The sequence below is a fragment of the Zea mays genome, chromosome 7 (genome assembly GCF_902167145.1).
Source record: "Zea mays cultivar B73 chromosome 7, Zm-B73-REFERENCE-NAM-5.0, whole genome shotgun sequence".
NCBI classification, from domain to species: domain Eukaryota; kingdom Viridiplantae; phylum Streptophyta; class Magnoliopsida; order Poales; family Poaceae; genus Zea; species Zea mays.
Window position 1 is genome coordinate 59,228,667 of NC_050102.1, and position 23,011 is coordinate 59,251,677.

General features: G+C 42.1%; 1 pseudogene; it reads right to left on the reverse strand.

Annotated features, from left to right (window-relative positions):
- Positions 1-14,429: 14,429 nt before the first annotated feature.
- Positions 14,430-20,653, reverse strand: LOC103633898 (uncharacterized; annotated as a pseudogene).
- Between the last annotated feature and the right edge of the window lie 2,358 nt (positions 20,654-23,011).

Sequence of the window (23,011 nt, forward strand, 5' to 3'; positions counted from 1 at the left end):
CTCTCGACCTCACCGGAGCATTAGATCACCGGCATTGCCCCGCGCACGGCGTGCCAGCGGCCGCCCGATTCCCCTCCACCGTAGACCAGCCAGCAGTGCCTTTCCCAACCCCGTCCGACCCTCGGAGTAGACCTTGCGTGCCTCGGTGAAGCTCCCCGAGCGAGGAATCGAACTCTGCCTCACCGGAGAAGCCAGATCACGGTCGCCGAACTTCACCCAACCGCCGGCAAGCGTGGACCGAGCTCCACGGTGAGTTGTTCTCCGATTCCTTGCACAAGTCGATTCCTTGACACCCCGTGAAGCTCCCCGTGCCCTTGGATTGACCGGTATCGCCGTGGATAGGCCGGAGCACTCGCCACCGACGAGCTCGCCCGCCTGCACACGTGGACCGGCCGATTCCGGCCATCACCGTCGTCGAGCCGTACCTCGTTGTGACCGCAAGGACATCCCGGAGCCAACCCCGCCCTTTGCCGGACCTCCCTCGCCGCTGGTAAGCCGCGCCACCCTTTTTTCGCGGGTACTGTTCAAAAGGGGGGAGGGACCTCGGGGAAGAAGAGATAAAAGCCAGTGGGGTTTTTGAAGTGTCAGCGACTCAAAGGAATAGTGGCGTAGGGGTATAAGTGAAGGGATTGTTTTAGAAAAAGCCCAGGGTCTTCGATGCAAATTGGTTTTCCAGAAAACCTTTTTAATATTTCTGATTTAAATACAAACAGAACTTGAAAAATTCATAACTTCAGTTTTGTTCACCTAAATCGAGTCAAACCAATTTTGCCAGATTCTAAATAATGTAAACTACTTAGGAAAAATACAAAACCCCTAAGTGTTGCATAAAATTTCAAAGTTTTGATTTAAATGATTATCTGACCAAAAGCTTAATGAATTAGGGAAAAATAGCTATACTGTTAGACTGAGGTTAAGAAAATTCAGAGAAGTACTTAATCACTTCCTAATCTGTTTAAAAATAGTAAACCCCTCAGTACACCAAATTAAGGTAGAGTTTGCCATTTAAATCATTTTCAGCTTAAAGTTAAAGAAAATCTAATAGGTAGTTTAAAATAAGAAACAGGGAGCAACCATATTTTTGTTAGCTCCCTTATCCAGTATAGTTTACTAGAAAATTTTGTTAAACCTTTGTTTAGTACAAAGGAAATGAGATACCCTTTTATTTTATGAAAACAAGGAAAACTTAGAAAAACCCTAGGAAAATAACCCTGAGGAGAAAACACCCCAAACCTTGGGATAACTAATGTTTTGCTATTATAAACATAGGAAAATTTTGAGTTTTGTTGTTTTACATTTTTCAAATAACAAGCTTGTTATAAGGATCTGTTTGGCATTAAACTTAAGAAAATCATAACTAAATAACCACTAAGTAGCTCTCTGTGATTTTTGGCACAGAACCAGATCATTACCCATAAATACCAGCAAAAATAACTTGTAGTACAAAACCCACCCATAAATGGGAGTTGTAGTGCAAAGTGACCCCTTTGCCCCAACTTTTGTTATTTTTGTCCAGGGCATGATCTAATTATTCTGGACCTCAAATTTATAGGACAGACCACAGTGACAAATAGTAACCCACTGTAATTTTTACAGAATTTTTATAAGAATTGAAATCACTGTTGTAGTTTAAACCACCTTAAGAGCATAAAAAGACAATAAAAAGAAAAATTAGTAGTGGAAATTAAAGTTGCCCTAACCAAGACAACAAAACTTTTGAGTACTTATCAAAACCTTCAAGAAACAATCCAAGCCTTAATTCACTATGCTTAACTCTAAGCAAAACCTCAAACCTAAACTGCTAAGCATAAACCCCTAAGACTTATTATACCAAGGAAAACCCTAAGTCCTCACTAACATAGTTTTTCCTTCCCTATACATAATGATTACTAAATTCTGCATCTCATAGCATACATATATCTTATTCATTGCATTCGATAGATTGCAACCTCGCTGACGGAGAGTACATCCTCGTGCCGGAGCAAGGACTTGCTCAGAAGGTAGCCCCGGATCCAGCACCAGAGCCTGCCACCGAGGATCTGCCTGCCCCAGCTTTGGAAGGCAAGCCCCGGTTTTATGCATAACTAGTTCTATATATTATTTTACTACACTTACTGATTGTAGGCTTGTATTGTGCATTTAAGTGTAGGAGTTGCCTGAAACCCTAGTTGCATTACCTCAGAATTTCCTTTGAGATGGATACTAGTATGCTAGGTCGAGTAGCTGTTGTACTAATAGGGATCTCGGTAGAAGTCGAGTGATTTTTCTAGCACTCGCGCGAGGTCAGGAATTGGTTGTATCCACTTTCATAGCATAATGATGTTGGTCTGTGGACAACAATCCATGGGTATTTGTTGTCTACGAGGTGGAAATTGGAATAAGGATTATGGTGTGGTACCGTGAGTCAAGCGTTTGAACGTACTAAACATATACCGAGAAATATGGTAAATCGGTAAGCCTAGTACCTGATTGAACTTGGCAGCAGACTTTGCCCCTCACGCGACCTGAGACGTGGTCTCCCATTCCGGGTATGGTGGGTACAAGTGCGGTCACTGCACGACGGCAGTCAGGGTTAGTGAGGCATTGTACGCCAAGGCGGTGAGCCCTGATCTGTTGACGGGGAATCGATGGGGACGGTTGATGTGTGTGGAGACGGAGTGCCTCGCCACGTCACGTGTTTAGGTTTACCTTGCAAGGTTTAAAAACTCGATTCGAATCGTCTGCTTCTCGCAGCTAATGAGTCTGCTTGATCCATGCTGCTACATTGAGTAACAAGTGGAAATGTGATGACATGGCAAAAGTTGTTGATTGCTAAATGTTTGATACCATGTATGGTTAGATAGGTATACATTTAGTCTTAAGAGAGTCACACTAAAATTTGAAAAAGCTAAAACTTGATTTTTAGACTCAGTTAGTGCTTTTGGCAACCAACCCCCTAAGCCAAACAGCTGCATGTCTAGAGGTAGAGGAGTAGACTCCTCACACCGGGTAAGTCTAGCTGAGTATTAGTATAATCAGCCTTGCTTGTGGCATAATTTTACAGGTTCTCTGGAGGACATGGTTGCTGGAGTGACTTGGCCGTCCATCTTGCCACCGGGTTGGACAGTCGAGTGGGACCCTACCTCGGCTGAGGAGGAGCGTTAGGAGTGATGGGACAGGCTTCCCCATCTCTCCATTTATTGTTAGTTTATTTCCGCTGCATTCCGAACAATGAGTACTACTTTTGCTAAAACTCCGATGATGATGTAATAAATTTAATACTCCCTTAATGTATGGTTTTATGCTTTATTGTATTTGCTCTGTGCCTCACCATCGAGTGAGTACGTGGTACTTGATCCTGTTAGTGGCCTTGTTGGACTAGATCCGAGGGACTGACGTGTTATTCCCATTTAAGTGTGGTCTAGCCTCTAAGGAGGGACTTAGGCACTTAAGTCGGAATAATTCGGGCGGTTCCACCACAGTAACCCGCTATGATTTTTGGCACAAAAGCATGTTATTACCCATAGATACTAGCAAAAATAACCCTTAGTACAGAACCCACACCTAGATAAGGGTTGTAGTGCAAAGTAAGCCCTCTGCCCCAACTTTTGTTATTTTTGTCCAGGGCATGTTCTGTTTATTTTTGACCTCAAAATTATAGGACAGACTTCAGAGCCCAATATTCACCAACTGTAATTTTTTCAAGATTTTTGAAAATTTTGAAATCATTGTTGTAGTTCAAACCACCTTAAGAGCATAAAAAGACAATAAAAAAAAAGAGGAATTAGTAGTGGAGATTAATGTTGCCTAACCAAAACAACAAAACCCTTGAATACCTGATAGAACCTTTAAAGGGCAATCCAAATCTTAATCCACTATGTTTACCTCTAAGCAAAACCTAAAACCTAAATTGATAAGCATAAACCTCAAGAGCTTCTTATAACAAAGAAACCCTAAGTTATCAACTAACTTACTTTTTCTTCACTAAGCATAATGATTACTAAATCCTGCATAATCATAACATACATATTTCTTATTCATTACATTTGATAGATTGCAACATCGCTGACGGTGAGTACATCCTCGTGCCGGAGCAAGGAGTTGCTCAGGAGGTAGCCCCGGATCTAGCACCAGAGCCTGCCATCGAGGATCTGCCTGCCCCAGCTTTGGAAGGCAAGCCCCGGTTTTATGCATAATCTATTCTATATGCTATTTTACTGCACTTAATGTTTGTAGGCTTGTATTGTGCACTTAAGTGTAGGAGTTGTTTGGAACCATAGTTGCATGACTCAGGATACCTTTTGAGATGGATACTAGTATGCTAGGTCGAGTAGTTGCTTTACTAATTAGGGATCTCGGTAGAAGTCGAGTGATTTTTATAGCACTCGCGCGAGGTCAGGAAATTGATTGTATCCACCTTGATAACAAAATGATAAGGGTCTGTGGACTCAGACCCATGGGTGTTGCGATGTCTACGAGACGAAATTGGAATAAGGATTAACGTGTGGATACCAGTGTCAAGCGTTTGAACGTACTAAGCACATGCCGAGAAATATGGTAAATCAGTAAGCCTAGTACCTGATTGAACCTGGCAGCAGATTACCCTCCTCACGCGACCTGAGACGTGGTCTCCCATTCCAGTTATGGTGGGTACAAGTGCGGTCACTGCACGACGGCAGTCGGGGTCAGTGAGGCATTGTATGCCAAGGCGGTGAGCCCCTCTCTGCTGACGGGGAATCGATGGGGACGGTTCATGTGTGTGGGGACGGAGTGCCTCGCCACGTCGTGTGTTTAGGTTTACCTTGCAAGGATAAAAACTTGATTCGAATCATCTGCTTCTTGTAGCTAATGAGACTGCTTGATCCATTGTACTGCATTGAGTAACAAGTGGAAATGTGATGATTTGGCAAAAGATGTTGGTTATTAAATTGCTTGATACCATGAATCAGTAGATAGTACACATTTAGTCTTACGAGAGTCAAACTAAAACTTGAAAAGCTAAAACTTGATTTTTAGACCCAGCTAGTGCTTTTGGCAACCAAACCCCTCAGCCAAACAGCTGCATGTCTAGAGGTAGAGGAGTAGACTCCTCACACCGGGTAAGTCTAGCTGAGTATTAGTATACTCAGCCTTGCTTGTGGCATAATTTTATAGGTTCTCTGGAGGACATGGTTGCTGGAGTGACTTGACCGTCCATATTGCCACCGGGTTGGACAGTCTAGTGGGACCCTACCTCGGCCGAGGAGGAGCATGAGGAGTGATGGGACAGGCTTCCCCATCTCTCCGTTTACTTATCATTAGTTTTATTCCGCTGCATTCCGAACAATGATCTCCACTTTTGCTAAAACTCCAATGTTGATGTAATAATTTGATACTCCTTAATGTATGGTTTTATGCTTTATTGTATTTGCTCTCTGCCTCACCATCGAGTGAGTACGTGGTACTTGATCCTGTTAGTGGCCTCGTCGGACTAGATCCGAGGGACTGACGTGTTATTCATATTTAAGTGTGGTCTAGCCTCTAAGGCGGGACTTAGGCACTTAAGTTGGAATAATTCGGGTGGTTCCGCCACAGCTGGTATCGGAGCTCGTACCACCACAGAGGAATCAATAAACTACAAATACCATCCTTTTTCAAAGTAAAACTTGATAGAAACAAATGTTGGATAGATCGTAGGACGATCAGGATAGACCTAGGACGTGAAGCCTTAGGATGATAGAGGGGTAACTAGGTGGCTATTGAGTAAGCCCTACAGGCTACAATAAGGGATGGGAATTTTTCCCTATTCCCTCTAAGTTGAAGTAAGGTCGTTTTAGGACGAACATGCATGCATCCTTACCTAAACTATTAATAATTAAGTAAGAACTCTAATAAATGATGATGACAGATTAAGTACACTCTGTAACATTTTTGTAGCTAGAGAGAGGCCGAGTTTTGACCCCTTTTTATTTTATACTTCGTTTTCTTTTTCACTTACGCTTAACCTTACATAGATGACTTCTCACGGATCCTCGGACGAAGGGAACGTACAGTCCCACACGGACGGACTTGCACGAGAGGGTTTTCCCCGTATCTTGTGGGAGGTGCTTCAGGGAGCCGGTTACACGACGCCTCCCCAGTACGCGGTGCAGCTGTTTGAGAAGCACCGAGTGCCCCGCTGTAGGGTGAGGATGACCCTAGAGCCTCACCCCTTACAGCCAGGCTGGTGTTCGTTGGACTCCGAGTCGTTCGGATACAAGGCTGAGGATACTATCGAGGCGATTGCTCTCCACGGGCTGACCACCTTCTGTGATTTTCACCCCTTGGAATTGTCTACTCATCCCATTGGCTTATTCCCTGCTGAAAAAGAGGACGACCCAATGTGGAAAGACCGAGTGGAGCATGCCAAGGAAATATGGGCTCTTTACCCAGGGCAGACTGCACACTTGACGGTGCGATGCATGGATGCTCTGTATCATCTGCAGGTGAGGCGGGGAGAAGCAATGTCTCATCTGATGGCATTATTGGAGGCTACCAAGATTACCTTGGATAAAAGAGAGGAACTTGTGGGAGACCTGTCCACTGAGATGGTGGAAAAGGACCTACAAGTGGAACAGATGTCCAATGAGATCCAGGAGCTTGAGGAATTAGTGGGAACCAGGGAGAACACCATTGAGGTTCTTGAGGATCAGCTCATCAACACTCAGCAACAACTCGCGGAAGCTAACCAACATTTGGATATGCACCACCAGGAGATCCAGGATATGGAGGCCAACGAGGATGTCAACATCGAGGGAGGAGAGGAGCCGGAGCCTGCCTCCAGCTTGGACACTGCTGGCTCAGGGAGACCTCCTTCCCCCGAGTCGAGCGTTGCCTCGTTCGCTCATTAGGTCGCCAAGATAGAGTTAGAAGTGTGTGGCGATAGAACTCCTCGAAGCTAGCTTAGCTTTTGCACCCTTGGGGTACTAGGCTAGACAGAGTTGAGTCTTTTGGGTCACTGATGTAATCTTAGCAAACTCTTTTGGGAGTATGGATGATGAATGATGTCAGTTCTAATTTATGAAGGAAAGTTTTATGCCATGTGGAATCTTTTTATGATTTATGAAGAAAATAGTGGTTTTACCCTTGCAAATCTTTCACCACGTATGAACCCTGACATCAGAAATGTGTTATTGAGAGCATTCTTGGTTTTTCAGATGGCAGGAAGAGCGCGTCATGGACAGAATGAGCGCATTCCTCCGCCACCACCTCCTACCCTGCAAGAACTGATGGCCTAGCAGAATGAGATTCTGCGACGGTTGGCGCAGTGTCAGCCGCCACCTCAACATTATGGTGGTGGTGATCATCAGCGTCACCCGGCGGTAGCCACTTATCAGGAGTTCCTTAGTACCCAGCCACCGTTGTTCACCAGGGCAGAGGATCCACTTGATGCTGATGTATGGCTGAGGGTAGTGGAATCCAAATTCCCACTACTCAAAGGAGTTTGTTCAGAGGTGACTAAGGTCAGGTTCACCACCCAGCAGCTTCGCGAGCCCACGCGGACATGGTGTGACCACTTCCTTGCTATGCAGCCAGTTCACCATGAGGTGGAATGGAGAGAGTTCAAGGCAGCTTTCAGGGGCATCATATACTAGCTGACATTATGGACCGCAAGCTAAATGAGTTTCTGGCACTCACTCAGGGGAATCGGACAGTGTTACAGTATGCTCAGGCCTTCAATGACCTATGCCAGTATGTCAGATACCACGCAGACACGGATGAGAAGAAAAGGGACAGATTCAGGAGGGGCTCAGCACTAAGCTCCGCGACCGTCTCAACACCGTCAGGGCCAACAGTTACAATGAATTGGTCAACATGGCCATTTCTCAGGAGGACTGCATCACATCCCGTCAAGCAGAAAAGAAGAGGAAGACCCCTGTGGTAGGATCATCAGCTCAGCGACAGCGCTTCAGGATTGTATCTGACACTCAGAACCGGGGACCTCAGTAGCAGCAAGGACGTTGGGTGATCCGACCACAGCAGCAGCAGTAGGCACCCAACCGCTCTCAGCCCCCAGTTCAGAGGAACAATAATCAGCCACAGCAGCAGCAGTACCATCAGGCCAATGACAATAGGTGTTTCAATTGTGGTAACACCGGACATTATGCTAAGAATTGGCCCAGGAACCAGCATAGGCAGGGACAAAATTCCAACCAGAATCAAGGCAAGAGGCAGAAGGTGCAAGTGAGGCAAGACAGGCTGAACTTCACCACCATGGCTGACATTCCGGAGGGAGCACCCGTCATGACTGGTATCTTTTCAGTTTTGAATTATCCTGCAATTATTCTTTTTTATTCTGGTGCATCACACAGTTTTATCAGTACCAAATTTGGTGCCAGGTGCCAGTTACCTTTTCACCACACCAATGGGGGAATTACGATTTGAACACCAGGAGGCAGGGTTGCCACCTATCAAATCAACAGGCAGGTGCCTATAAAATTTGGTAGTCTTGTGACTAGAACCACCCTTCTCATCTTAGGGTTGGATAGTGTGGACATTATATTGGGAACTGATTGGTTATCCAGGCATCAGGCAGTACTTGATATTGCAGCAAGGGCCATTGAGATTCACTCCCCTACTTGTGGCGAGACTACTTTATATTTGCCCGATCAGGGTTGTACCCGCTCCTATGCATTCACCATGATAGAGTCACCGGTTGAAAGAATCCCTATAGTATGTGACTACCCAGATGTTTTTCCTGACGAATTGCTAGGGATGCCACCCGACAGAGACATAGAGTTCGCGATTGAATTACAACCCGGAACTGCACCTATATCCAAGAGACCCTATAGGATGCCTCCAGCAGAGTTGGCGGAATTGAAAAAGCAACTACAAGAGTTGTTGGACAAAGGGTTCATTCGCCCAAGTACATCACCCTGGGGATGTCCAGCCTTGTTCGTAAAGAAGGATGAGAGTCTGAGATTGTGTGTCGATTACCGCCCTCTCAATGTGGTGACCATCAAGAACAAGTATTCATTGCCCCGCATCGATGTATTGTTTGATCAGTTGGTGGGAGCAAGATTATTCTCCAAGATAGACCTTCTCTCTGGCTATCATCAGATTAAGATCAGGGCCAGTGATATTCCGAAGACGGCTTTCTCTACTAGATATGGGCTTTATGAGTACTTGGTAATGTCTTTCGGGCTGACCAATGCCCCGGCTTATTTCATGTATTTGATGAACTCGGTATTCATGCCAGAGCTGGACAAATTTGTGGTGGTTTTCATTGATGATATTCTGGTCTATTCCAAGAATGAAGACGAGCATACTAAGCATCTACACATCGTGCTTCTGCGACTGCGCGATCATCGTCTATATGCTAAGTTGTCCAAATGTAATTTCTGGCTGAGGGAAATTAGATTTTTGGGTCACACAATTTCTCAGGATGGGATATCAGTTGATCCTGAGAAGGTACAAGAAGTGATGAATTGGAAGCCTCCTACTACAGTACGGTAGATTCGAAGTTTTCTGGGATTGGCAGGGTATTACCGTCGATTTATTTCGGATTTCTCCAGGATTGCCAAGCCAATGACTGAATTGTTGAAGAAAGGAGTAAAGTACGAATGGAGTCAGAAATGTGAGGATGCCTTTCATACACTAAGGCAGCATTTGACAACAGCACATGTGCTAGCTCAGCCTGATAACACCAAACCCTTTGAGGTTTATTGCGATGCTTCCGGTACTGGATTGGGATGTGTCTTGATGCAAGACAATAGAGTCATTGCTTATGCCTCCCGAGCACTCAGACCCCATGAGCAGAACTACCCCACACATGATCTGGAGTTAGCAGCTGTAGTTCATGCTCTCAAGATTTGGAGACATTACTTGATGGGAGCTCACTGTAATATTTACACTGACCATAAGAGTCTCAAATATATATTCACCCAAGCTGATCTTAATATGAGTCAGAAAAGATGGTTAGAATTAATCAAGGACTATGATTTGGAGGTGCATTACCATCCTGGCAAAGCCAATGTTGTGGCAGATGCCTTAAGCAGGAAAGCCCAGCGCAATTGTATGAATATGGATGCAAGGATCACCATCCTATGTGATGAGTTATGCAAGCTGAACATAGAAGTCGTTTCCTCCGGTGCTTTAAGTTATATTTCAGTGGAGCCCACCTTACATGAGCAAATAGTCATGGCACAGATTGGTGACAAGGGTGTTCAAGTTATTAAGGAAATGATCGAACAGAAGGCGGAAAAATACAAATGCTTCCGTCAGGACAGCAAAGGGATTCTATGGTTTGGAGACCGATTGGTTGTTCCCAAGAACCCCGAGCTCAGAAAGAAAATATTGGATTAAGCTCACCTTTCAAAATTCTCCATGCACCCCGGCAGTAACAAGATGTATCATGACCTCAGATCTTTGTACTGGTGGACCAGAAAGAAGAGGGAAATTGCTAAGTATGTATCTGAATGCGACACTTGCCAGAGAGTCAAGGCCAGCCATCTGAAGGTAGCAGGCACCTTACAGCCGCTTCCCATACCATCTTGGAAATGGGAGGATATTTGCATGGATTTTATCGTGGGATTGCCCAATACCTCCCGACACCATGATTCTATTTGGGTCATCGTGGATAGGTTGACCAAGACAGCTCATTTCTTGTCAGTGCATACCACCCACAAGACAGAGAAGTATGCAAAAATCTATATTGATCAAATAGTGCGTTTGCATGGAATTCCGAAGACCATTGTGTCTGACAGGAGAGCAATGTTTGTGGCACGCTTTTGGGAGCAGCTCCAAGAATCACTTGGGACCTGTGCAATAAGAAGCTCAGCATACCATCCGTAGACAGATGGTCAGACAGAAAGAGTGAATCAAATCCTCGAAGACATGTTGCGAGCCTGTGTGCTAGACTATGGTAAAAATTGGGACAAGTGCCTTTCCTTGGTAGAATTTTCATATAACAACAGCTACCAGTCCAGTCTAAAGATGGCACCTTTCGAGGCCTTGTATGGGAGAAGGTGTAGGACACCGCTAAATTGGTCTCAAGCGGGAGAGAGGGAAATATTTGGACCAGACTTAGTACTTGAATTAGAGGAAAAGGTCCGAGTTATTAAGAAGAACCTAGAAGCTGCTCAGGCCAGGCAAAAGAGCTATCATGACAAGAGGAGGAAGCCTCTACAGTTTGAAGTGGGAGATCATGTTTATCTTAAGGTGTCACCCACCAAGGGTGTTCAGAGGTTTGGAATCAAGGGCAAGTTAGGCCCTCGCTACATTGGGCCCTATGAGATCAAAGCAAATTGTGGACCCGTAGCATATCAATTGGAGTTGCCACCCCACATGTCAGCAGTTCATGATGTGTTCCACGTATCTCAACTACGGAAGTGTGTCCGCTTACCCACCGAAGTGCTACCTGAACCGAAAATTGAGATAGAACTAGACTTGTCTTATCAAGAGCACCCAATCAAGGTATTGGATCAATAGAAAAGAGCAACGCGATCAAAGTCGATCAGAATGTATAAGGTTCAGTGGAGTCACCATTCAGTAGAAGAAGCTACGTGGGAGACTGAGAATTTTCTACGATCTCGCTTCCCCGACTTTCTGCCCAAAGGAATCGGTACGTAACCCCAAAACCCCACCCCCACTTGCCCTTCGAAACTAAATATAAGAAAAACTTAGATGTTAAAGGAATTGTAAACTTGGAAAATGGTTTTAAAAGGGCTTCCTTCTGAAGTTGCAAAGAGAATGACATTCGAAGAGCATTTAACTAGAGAAACTTGGATAGATGAAAATGCAACACCCTAGCACGCCTCTTTGGTACCCCCTATGAAGGACCCTACAAAAAAAATCTCGGGACGAGATTCCTTTAAGGGGGGAAGGCTGTAACATTCCAGGTGTTACTTAGGGTTTTCACTCAAGACTACACTATTGAACCCATCATCACATGTGGTTTAGTTTGAGCAAAAGACACCAAACTTGGGGATCAAGATCCTAATTAGGTGTAACCCATCTTAGAAGTCATGCCTTGGCTTTATCATGCACTAAAGAGAAGAGCATAAAAGAAAAATCAGGATTTTCTCAAGTTCAAAACCGACCCTCTTTCAAAGATCAAACATGTTCACTTTAATCCCAACCTCAAAACCTTATGGCCCAATTGACAAAATGGCGCCCAAAGACCCCTAGAACCCCCTGGAAAAGTTTGAACCCAACCCTAAGCCTTTTGACATGACTTGCCATGGCTTTTGTCTCGGTGTGGACAGCTCTAACAGAGCCGACTTCTCACCCCCATATCTCTCTACTCCGATCGTATCCTTGCTTGGAACTCACATAAAAAAGGTAGGATTTGGTGTAGGGAAGAGACCGTACACGGGGGTTTTCCCATGATCTCCACGCTAAGGCGATCAAATCGGCCGTTGAACCCTGGCAGAAGTAAACCCCCACATGTTCGACGTGGGCTGACACTCGGGGGCACGCTAAGAGCACGTCCGCACGCGATCCCCACGCGCCCGCGGCCTCCCCATGACCACGCCCGCGCCGCGGCTATAAAGCCCACCCCAGTGCCCGGCTATCTTCCCCGTTGCCTCCTCTGTACCACGCCTAACTCCCCCGAGCTCGCCCATAGCTCCGGCAACCTCCCCACGACCTGCCATACCCGCCCGAGGGCAACCATTGTGGCCAACCCCTTTCCCGCCCTCCTCCGCTCGATCCAAGCCTTCGGATAGATCCCCTAGGAGGCCGTGAAGCTTGCCCGAGCTTGAACCGAGGACCCGCGCCACCGGAATAGCACAATCGTGCTCGCCGGAGTTCGGAACCCCGCCAGAGCACATGGACCGGGTAAACCTCTGCACCATTTCTCAATTCGTTGCGCGCATGGCCTCTACATCACCCCGTGGAGCTCCTCATGCGCTTTAATTGAACCCTACTGCCGTGGTTTGGCCAGAGCAGGAGCCGCTGACGACCTCCGCCGCCTGCGTTCGTGGCCAGGGCAGCTCCGACCACCTCTGACGCCGACCCGCACACCGACGTGACCGCCGTGACCTCCCCGACCACCCCGCCGGAGCTCTACTGCCGCTGGTAAGCCTCGCCGCCGTAATCTTTGCCGCGGGTACTGTTTAAGCTAGCCAGGGAGCGCGGGTTAGAATTCGGCTAAGTCCAGGGGGTTTTGTGCAATGTCAGTGACTCACGCAAATAGTAGACCGAGGACTGTTTTGAGAGAGAAAAAGGAGAGAAAATCGAGGGGGTTCAGCGCAAACTTGTATTTCTTTTCCCTTTCGAATTTATTCTTCTTTTAAATATTACAGAGAACTAAATAAATGCATAACATGAAGAATAATTATCCAAAATTTGTCAAACCAATTTTGCTAGACTTTGTGAAATATAAACTATCAGACAAAAATAGTAAACCCCATAGTTCCTTTATTATTTTCTAGAGTTTTGAATTAAATAAGAAAACTGCTCAAAACTTAATATTAGAAGGAAAAATAGAAATATTATTAGACCAGGGTTAAGAAAAATAGTGGAGACACTAACCTAGTAGTTACACTGTTTAAAATTAATAAACACCCCAGTATACAAGGTTAAGGAGAGTTTGTTCACTAAAGCTTGTTTATGCTCAAACATAGGAAAATTAAGAAAAGGGATTAAAAAATGGAAACCAGAGGGCAACCATATTTTTCCTAGCATGCCTAAGTTATGTAGTTCACAAGAAAAATCTATTGAACCATAATCCAGTGGGAGGAAATTGTACTCACAATTATTCATGAAAAACAGAGAAAACTTTGAAAAATCATAAGAAAATAATCCTAAGGAGAAAACACCCATACCTTAGGAATAACTATTCTTGTGTTAAGAGAAACCTAGGAAAAATAAAAGTTCTGTTGTTTGATATTTTTCAAATAGCAAGTTACACTACAACACATGTGACCTTCTATGACATTTAGATTACGTCACCAACAATGGTATTTTTGTCATAGCATAAGTGGTTGTGACGACTTTATGACAAAAACATTGTCGTCACAGAAGGGCCGTGTTAAAGCACCTTCTATGACGAATGGTTAAGAAACGTCACAGATTTAATGACGACCACATATTTTTGTCATTAAATCTATGATGCTCCAAATCATCATAGATGAGGGGAAAACGTCATTAAGTGTAGCACTGGACAGGTTGCCACATGGCTGATGACGTGGCGGGTGACATGGCAAAATTTTATGACAGATATAGTCGTCATAAATAAGCTTACGTGGATGCTGATGTGGCAATAACTTTGTGACAATAAATTTCATCATAAAATGGATGACGTGGCAGATGACGTGTCAAATAAATTATGACGAAATTTATTGTCACAAAACACTTGTATGGTTGATGACATGGCAGGTGACGTGGCAATCATATTGTGATATTTTGGTTCATCACTAAATACATTGATGCCTACAACCATCCAAAACATAATGCATATATTTCACAATCATCCAAAGTCACAACTGTTTCCAACATCCATATATTTCAAGCATAATATGTCCAACACACAAAAGAACATGGTTCATAATTCTTAAACCAGACAAGTACTAAAACTCTATAGCAAGAGAACACATATAATAGACTGTAAGTTGCAGTTCCATATAGCAAACATAAGGATAAAAAGAGGTCCACAGTTTTGTGAGATGTGTCTTCAGGATGGTTGACACCAGCATCTTAGCAAGCATGCTTAAGGATTCACCTGATCACGACTAATACTTAATATCTGTCGAAGTAGGATGCTATTTTCTGCTAAGGACTTCTTTAAATCTGCAATCTCAGTTGATTGATTAGCAATGGTTGCCTCAGATGCTTGTGACTTGGCTTTTAAGGTATCCATATCTTCTCGAAGTCCATCTTTTTCTCGCCTCTCATTGTCCAATTGAGACTCAAGCTCTTGCATTCTTGCTGAAACAGTCCCTGTGTTGCTTCTCTTGGAGGAGGGCAAAAGGCCAGCATTGTGAAGAAATTTACTTGAACCCGGCAACACATTGGAAACAACTTCTGTTGCAGACTTTGCAAGCTGTCCATCTTCAGCTGGTGTTGCCACCATTGCTTCCATATCACCCTAGCATAAGTATTAAAACTTAATATAGTGTAATAAAAATTGGAATGTAGTAACAAAGAGAAAAACATGTACTTACTATGGCTTTCTGAACAGCTTCACTAAATCCTTTTTTCTTGCTGCAATGCATCTCCTTGAAAAGATCAATTGCACTAGGTTCGACATCTTTATATTTTTCTTGTCTCTGAAATGAAGTCAAATAAATTTGATCAGCATGGAGAACAAAACATAAATTAATTTCAATGCAACAATTTGATCAGCATGGAGATCAAAACATAAGCTAATTATAGCAAGGTTTTCTCATGAGTAATTATGTGCTTCATTCAGGTGTATACGCTAACAAACAGGAACCAGGAACTAGGAACAATGCTATAAATACACACTACTGCTAGCTAAAAGCCACTCAATTAGATGCAGCTACACTACTGTAAATACACAAAAAAATATTGTTGAAAAAAATAGACAACCAGGAATCAGTGTATACACTAACAAACAAAAGATGTGACTCAAATATTAGAGATAATGCAGCGATTGTGTTGGTAGCAGTAGCCATTCATACAATAACCAAGATTGTGAGACGCAACAAGTTCCTCCAAGCATAACATAATTAGTTTCTTACCACTACATAAGCTTTTGCAACATATGATTGAGATCCTGTGCACTGTGGAAATTGCACCTTCTCACGATTAAGTTTGTTCTTCACACAATTGTTCTGTATGTAAAATACAATTGTAAGGTAGACAAAATAGCGATAATAAATTAATAGATTATGTTTATGAATATACAATCAACTTTAGTCATAAAACGAGTGCAGCTTGCAACATATTTTCATAATTGTAGGAGGTATCTTTTCATCATAAATACAGAACAAAAACAGACTACTTTTAGAGGATAATATGGACATTGAAAAGCATATAAGACACTTCAATAATTTTGTCTTGGGTTACATTAATATTGAGTGAAGGTAAATAATAAGTCTGTCAACTCATATATCACATGGAAAATTCAGAAATTCATAATACTGGTTGAAACTAAAATGGTTGCTTGCTTGCTGTTCTTGCAGCGAGTAAGACAGAAAACTGGTTAAACTGAAACAGTTGTTGAACCATTTGCTGTTGAAACTGAACTGGTTGCTGCTTGCTGTTCTTGCTGATCAGAAAACAATTTTTGGTGTGCTTGAAAGTGAACAGCTTGCTATTGAAAATGAACTAGTTGCTGCTTGCTGTTGTTGCTAATCATAATTTTTAGAAATCATGTTGCTTGCTGCTAGCATCAGAATTCTTGCTGCTTTATTTCTTACAGCATGACAGCAAGCAACACCTTCATTTGATGGAACAGCAAGCAGCACTTTACCAACAGCAAGCAAAACTTGGCCATGACCTTATTAGAGAAGAGAGCGAGGAGGGAGAGGGAAGGGCAGATTAGTCCTACACCCATAATACTCAATTAAAGTATGTTGGCCAAAAAAATATCACTGTGATGTACAAGGTGTTTTTGTAGCCAATAGGAAACTGCTCAATTTGTAGCAAACTAGTGTTCTCATGTCCTAAATGAGGTAACATGCAAGAGGCTCAGATAATGATCAATACAGACCACACATAAACGGTTACTGAACTATTGGAGGTGGAATCAACCACTAGGTTCTCAAATAGTACTAACAAAGAACAATTTTCCCAAGAAAAAGAAAAGTTGCATTCCAAACACTTCATAAATGAAAATATTATTTATATAGAGGGATAAGTGGAGCTTGATCGCAAATACCTTGTGGTTTGGGCTAGACCACATTTGTACCAACTCTCTCCATTGATCATCAGTCATACATGACACAGGTGATGTAGTCCTCACTTGATTTGCAGGAACTCCAGTGAAGTACTTTTTTTCAGCCCCTCATTTGGCGCTGTCCACCCTTAAGCATATCAACACATGCATCTTTTACTGCATTACTCTCAACATCCATGGTGAATTGACCCTAGCAAAGAAGTGGTGACTCTATGATACTCAATTGAAAAGGGCAATGATCTGTAACTGAACAAGTGAGGGGAAAATGACTTACAGCAAGCTTCCCAATGTAGTCTGTAATTTTACCCTCGTTCTCTTGCTTCTTGTACTCCTTCCAGTGCGGAAATATTGGAATGTGTTGCCTCAGTATGATCCCACCCTCCGATGCAAACTTTGCAGCCTGAATAGGTGGCTCTGGCCTTCGCTTCCCATTAGAGATTTGGATTGGAATCTTAGTGCCTAACCCTCTGCTCAAGGATTCAAGTTGTTTGCCCCTACTTCTTTGCCTTGGTACCAATTCTGGTGATTAGCATCATAAAAGGCAAAAAGATATTAAATTTTCAAACTAGCAGAAACAATCTAGTGAATGGCACAGATCATATGGGTTCTGGTGCATGTGAGCATTTTCCCTAGACAGAGCAGAACATAAAGTAATATCTAGAAAAATATGCAACTTCATTGCTCTAGCCTTGTTCTATGTTTAACAGCCCAATAATCAAAAATCAAGTACTAGTTGCATCTGTTACCTAAACATGCATTCTATAACTGAAATCTGTATATAGAGGATTTGTTACCTACACAGGCACTCCGTTACACGAAGATCTTTGTGCTCAGGCTTTTTATCAATATTATATATAGCTACTACAGATCATGAGAATGACAGATTAATTTATTTGAGAAATTTTAGATTATTTGATACATTAATAAATGCATTGAATAACAAAGAATCACTTGCCTTCATCTCTATTGTGGTCATTGACCTCAGTTTGTGTGGGAGAACTAGGTTGTGCAGCAGTAGTCAGGCCTGCGGTGTAATCTTGCTCAGTGGCAACACTTGAAGTAAATTGTGTTGCAGCAGCCAAGTTTTGGGTGGATTCTTGGTTTGTGGTGGCTCTTGAACCAGCTTGTGTAGTAGTAGTTAGGCTTAGGGAGGATTGTTGATTTGTGGCAGCACTCCTTTGCCTAGTGAATCTAATCTGTTGTCCATGAACATCAGGGGCCACAACCCTTTTAGAACCTCGTGTTTGTTGTGTAGGTTTGTCAACAACATGAGTTGGGTTGTGGCTATGTACACCTTGTGCAACATGGGAATCCTGTAGGTATAACACAATAATCATGTGCATATCAATTTGTTTGCAAATGCAAGTGTAATGATATATAACATGAGGAAACAAATAGATGAATTAGAAACTTGCTTACCTCCTCTGGATCAGAACCTTCACTATCCTCGCCGTCAAACAAAGACCCTGATTCCTCTGGACCATCATATGTGCTCTTTACTCTTGTAGCAGTCATCATTGTGCGTAACTGATTAATCCCAAGCCGTTGGAACATCTGATTGTTCCTCATCACATTTGCTGCCCTTTGTTTCTCATACTCAGTAGAAGTGATTTCTGTACATTAATGACATGATATGATAAATAATAAATCACTCTAAAAAATAATAGAAGACAAATGCATGTACTGACCCACAAGAGCACAGTAGCAAAAAAATAAAACACTAAAAACATTAGAAAAGAAGGAATGAAATCCCAATTTGAAAATGGATGGAATAATCACTAGATAATGTATTAGTACTGTACACAGTAGAGAAATTTCTTTGGTATGTTATTATTACTAGTGGCAAGGCAACAACTAATCTTTGATATATGAGACATTTATAAAAACTGGCTGCTAGTGGTAAAAAATGCTGAACAAAGAAACCACATTTGAAGTAGGTAAAAAATCTTCAAGTGATGCACTTAAGAACATTAGTTGGAGTGTATCTGCCACAACTGGGCTAAGTTTTTAGCCAAAACTTTCAACTAATTGTTTAGAAAACGAGCTTGCAAAACTCATGTAATTTGGACTAAGCCCCAGCAAATAACTACCAATTGATCCAACGAAGACTCTTACTCATATTCATTCGACTGAAAAAATTACAGTCTGTACAAGCCTCAGCACACTGAACGTACTGAGATTTCTCGGACCCAATATTTATGGTCTGTACAAGCCTCAGAACTATCGACTGAACAATTACAATTCATACTATTTACTACTTACTATATAAAAGGAACAAACTGAATAGGCCCTGCTCATTGGTCAGTCGTGGGTACCAATCTCGGACTCAATTTCAGTTTTTGCAGTCCTCTGACAATTTGAAGTTTGTAATGTGCTTTGTGTTGTTCAGGGAACAATTTATTTGAGGATGGCAAGAAGTACGGCACCAAGAACACTTGTAGCAGTGGAAGCACACTGTTGAAGGCGGTGTTAAGTTTTGCTAAGGCACGATCCATGATGTGAAAACTCTGTAGTTTGTGTTTGAGTCTAAACAAACTGTAGGTGATTACCGAGCATCTGTCTTTATCAAAAACTAAGTGATTGCTCTTGTACTGTTCACACAGAAGAAATTTGCATCGCTGATTTTTGGTTAACAGACAAGTGTTGTTTCAGATTTGGAAACCCAAATTAGTTGAGGTAGAAATGGATGTGTATAACGAGACTTGTCTAGTGTGCTAAGATTTAGCTCTTACACCACCCAACTTAATTAGGTAGAGAACAATTTTAGAACCTATTATTTTTGCTTAAAAAACTAGAGAACATTAGAACAATGAGTTTGTATCTTTGTTTTCTCAAATAAAGATTTACCTGTAACTATTTTTAAGTAATAGACAACATTAGAACAGTGAGTTTGTATCTTTGTTTTCTCAAATAAAGATTTACCTGTAACTATTTTTAAGTAATCAGCTAGATATTTTAATACATAAAACCAAGTAACTATTTTTAAGTAATCAGCTAATCTTTGATATATGAGACATTTATAAAAACTGGCTGCTAGTGGTAAAAAATGCTGAACAAAGAAACCACATTTGAAGTAGGTAAAAAATCTTCAAGTGATGCACTTAAGAACATTAGTTGGAGAGTATCTGCCACAACTGGGCTAAGTTTTTAGCCAAAACTTTCAACTAATTGTTTAGAAAACTAGCTTGCAAAACTCATGTAATTTGTACTAAGCCCCAGCAAATAACTACCAATTGATCCAACGAAGACTCTTACTCATATTCATTCGACTGAAAAATTTACAGTCTGTACAAGCCTCAGCACACTGAACGTAGTGAGATTTCTCGGACTCAATATTTATGTTCTGTACAAGCCTCAGAACTATCGACTGAACAATTACAATTCATACTATTTACTACTTACTATATAAAAGGAACAAACTGAATATGGACTGATCAGCAATGAAGTTAACAGTTTCATATGAACATTTCAGTTAACAGTTTAGGACACTCAGATTCCTGTTAAACAAGCATTTAAAATAATGCATGATGAGGTATGTATGTTATTGTGCTTGCTAGAGTTGCTTCAAATAGTTCACATACCACATACTATATACTTATATAATATAAATCAAGCATGAAAGCAATATTGCAGCAGGATGCAGAGGAAAGAGGTGTGAGTGTGACCCAGCAATGAGTCACATCTGGAGGAGGAGCTCATCTTCGTGCTCCCTTGGACTTGGATTGACATAGCTCAGGTGGAGAAGAGAATCAGCGAGCTTCCTCTATGGCCTATCGAATCTGAGAGCGATTGAAATTTACCTGGTGAGGGTTGCCTTGTGCTTCGTATTCCCTTCCTCCCTGGAGGCATGGTGTCTTCGGATCGGCTTAAGGACGCGGAAGCCGTGAAGCCGCCCGTGCAGGTGAAGTCCCTCCCACAGGCGCCGCCGCCGCCGCCGTAAGGTGAGGTCGGTGCGCAGTATGGGAAGTTGCAGGGGATAAGAAAAGATGCCGCTCGTGGGACGTGGGGTCCGGACGTGAGGGTTCAACGATTAAAAAATGCAAAAAAAAGAGCTGTAATTAATCAAAAAAATGAATTTGTCACTACAGCTAGGATTCGAACCTGGGAGCGCTTGCAGGGTGAGATGTTGTAATTACCATTGCACTAAGTGAGATATTCGTTGATGTATGGGAAACAACTCTATTTGTATGAACACAACTCTATCTCTATTTGTATGAAAATCATACCTTTGTTTGTTTTTTGTGCTTGCAAAGTGTGCCATATGTTCTTCTAACCGCTACAAACTTACTTCCGCTGAAGATCTCCCATTTCGGATTATTTATTGATTTCTATGGTCTAAATGCCTTTCCAATCCGAAAAAATCAAATAAATACCAAAGGTGGTCAAAAAATAGTGAAACTTGGCATGGAGTCTTAACTTGGTTCTAGTTGCTTGCGATAAAAAATTCAGAGGATTATACAAAAGTTAGTCTGTAGATTGTTCACAGGCGGTCACATCTCTCACTAAGATTCATAGCATTGGAGTAGTACTTCACGGTTTGAGCCATGTTTCATACCTTTGTTTGTTTTTTGTGCTTGCAAAGTGTACCATATGTTCTTCTAACCGCTACAAACTTACTTCCGCTGAAGATCTCCCATTTCGGATTATTTATTGATTTCTATGGTCTAAATGCCTTTCCAATCCGAAAAAATCAAATAAATACCAAAGGTGGTCAAAAAATAGTGAAACTTGGCATGGAATCTTAACTTGGTTCTAGTTGCTTGCGATAAAAAATTCAGAGGATTATACAAAAGTTAGTCTGTAGATTGTTCACAGGCGGTCACATCTCTCACTAAGATTCATAGCATTGGAGTAGTACTTCACGGTTTGAGCCATGTTTCATACCTTTGTTTGTTTTTTTGCTTGAAAAGTGTACCATATGTTCTTCTAACCGCTACAAACTTACTTCCGCTGAAGATCTCCCATTTCGGATTATTTATTGATTTCTATGGTCTAAATGCCTTTCCAATCCGAAAAAATCAAATAAATACCAAAGGTGGTCAAAAAATAGTGAAACTTGGCATGGAGTCTTAACTTGGTTCTAGTTGCTTGCGATAAAAAATTCAGAGGATTATACAAAAGTTAGTCTGTAGATTGTTCACAGGCGGTCACATCTCTCACTAAGATTCATAGCATTGGAGTAGTACTTCACGGTTTGAGCCATGTTTCATACCTTTGTTTGTTTTTTTGCTTGAAAAGTGTACCATATGTTCTTCTAACCGCTACAAACTTACTTCCGCTGAAGATCTCCCATTTCGGATTATTTATTGATTTCTATGGTCTAAATGCCTTTCCAATCCGAAAAAATCAAATAAATACCAAAGGTGGTCAAAAAATAGTGAAACTTGGCATGGAGTCTTAACTTGGTTGTAGTTGCTTGCGATAAAAAATTCAGAGGATTATACAAAAGTTAGTCTGTAGATTGTTCACAGGCGGTCACATCTCTCACTAAGATTCATAACATTGGAGTAGTACTTCACGGTTTGAGCCATGTTTCATACCTTTGTTTGTTTTTTTGCTTGAAAAGTGTACCATATGTTCTTCTAACCGCTACAAACTTACTTCCGCTGAAGATCTCCCATTTCGGATTATTTATTGATTTCTATGGTCTAAATGCCTTTCCAATCCGAAAAAATCAAATAAATACCAAAGGTGGTCAAAAAATAGTGAAACTTGGCATGGAGTCTTAACTTGGTTCTAGTTGCTTGCGATAAAAAATTCAGAGGATTATACAAAAGTTAGTCTGTAGATTGTTCACAGGCGGTCACATCTCTCACTAAGATTCATAGCATTGGAGTAGTACTTCACGGTTTGAGCCATGTTTCATACCTTTGTTTGTTTTTTTGCTTGAAAAGTGTACCATATGTTCTTCTAACCGCTACAAACTTACTTCCGCTGAAGATCTCCCATTTCGGATTATTTATTGATTTCTATGGTTTAAATGCCTTTCCAATCGAAAAAACCAAATAAGGTTTCAATACGGTTTAAATATGGTTTGAGCACATTAGTTTTTCTTCTTCAGAAAAGTGGCGCGAGATGATAGCTTTCGGAGAGCAGACGCGGTAAACAGCCCGCTGTCCGTGGGTGGCCCACGCGTCAACGAGAAACTTCACTGGACCGATCCGAGTTGTTCCCCAAATCGACTGCCGCGCGCACGTGCCGCTCAAT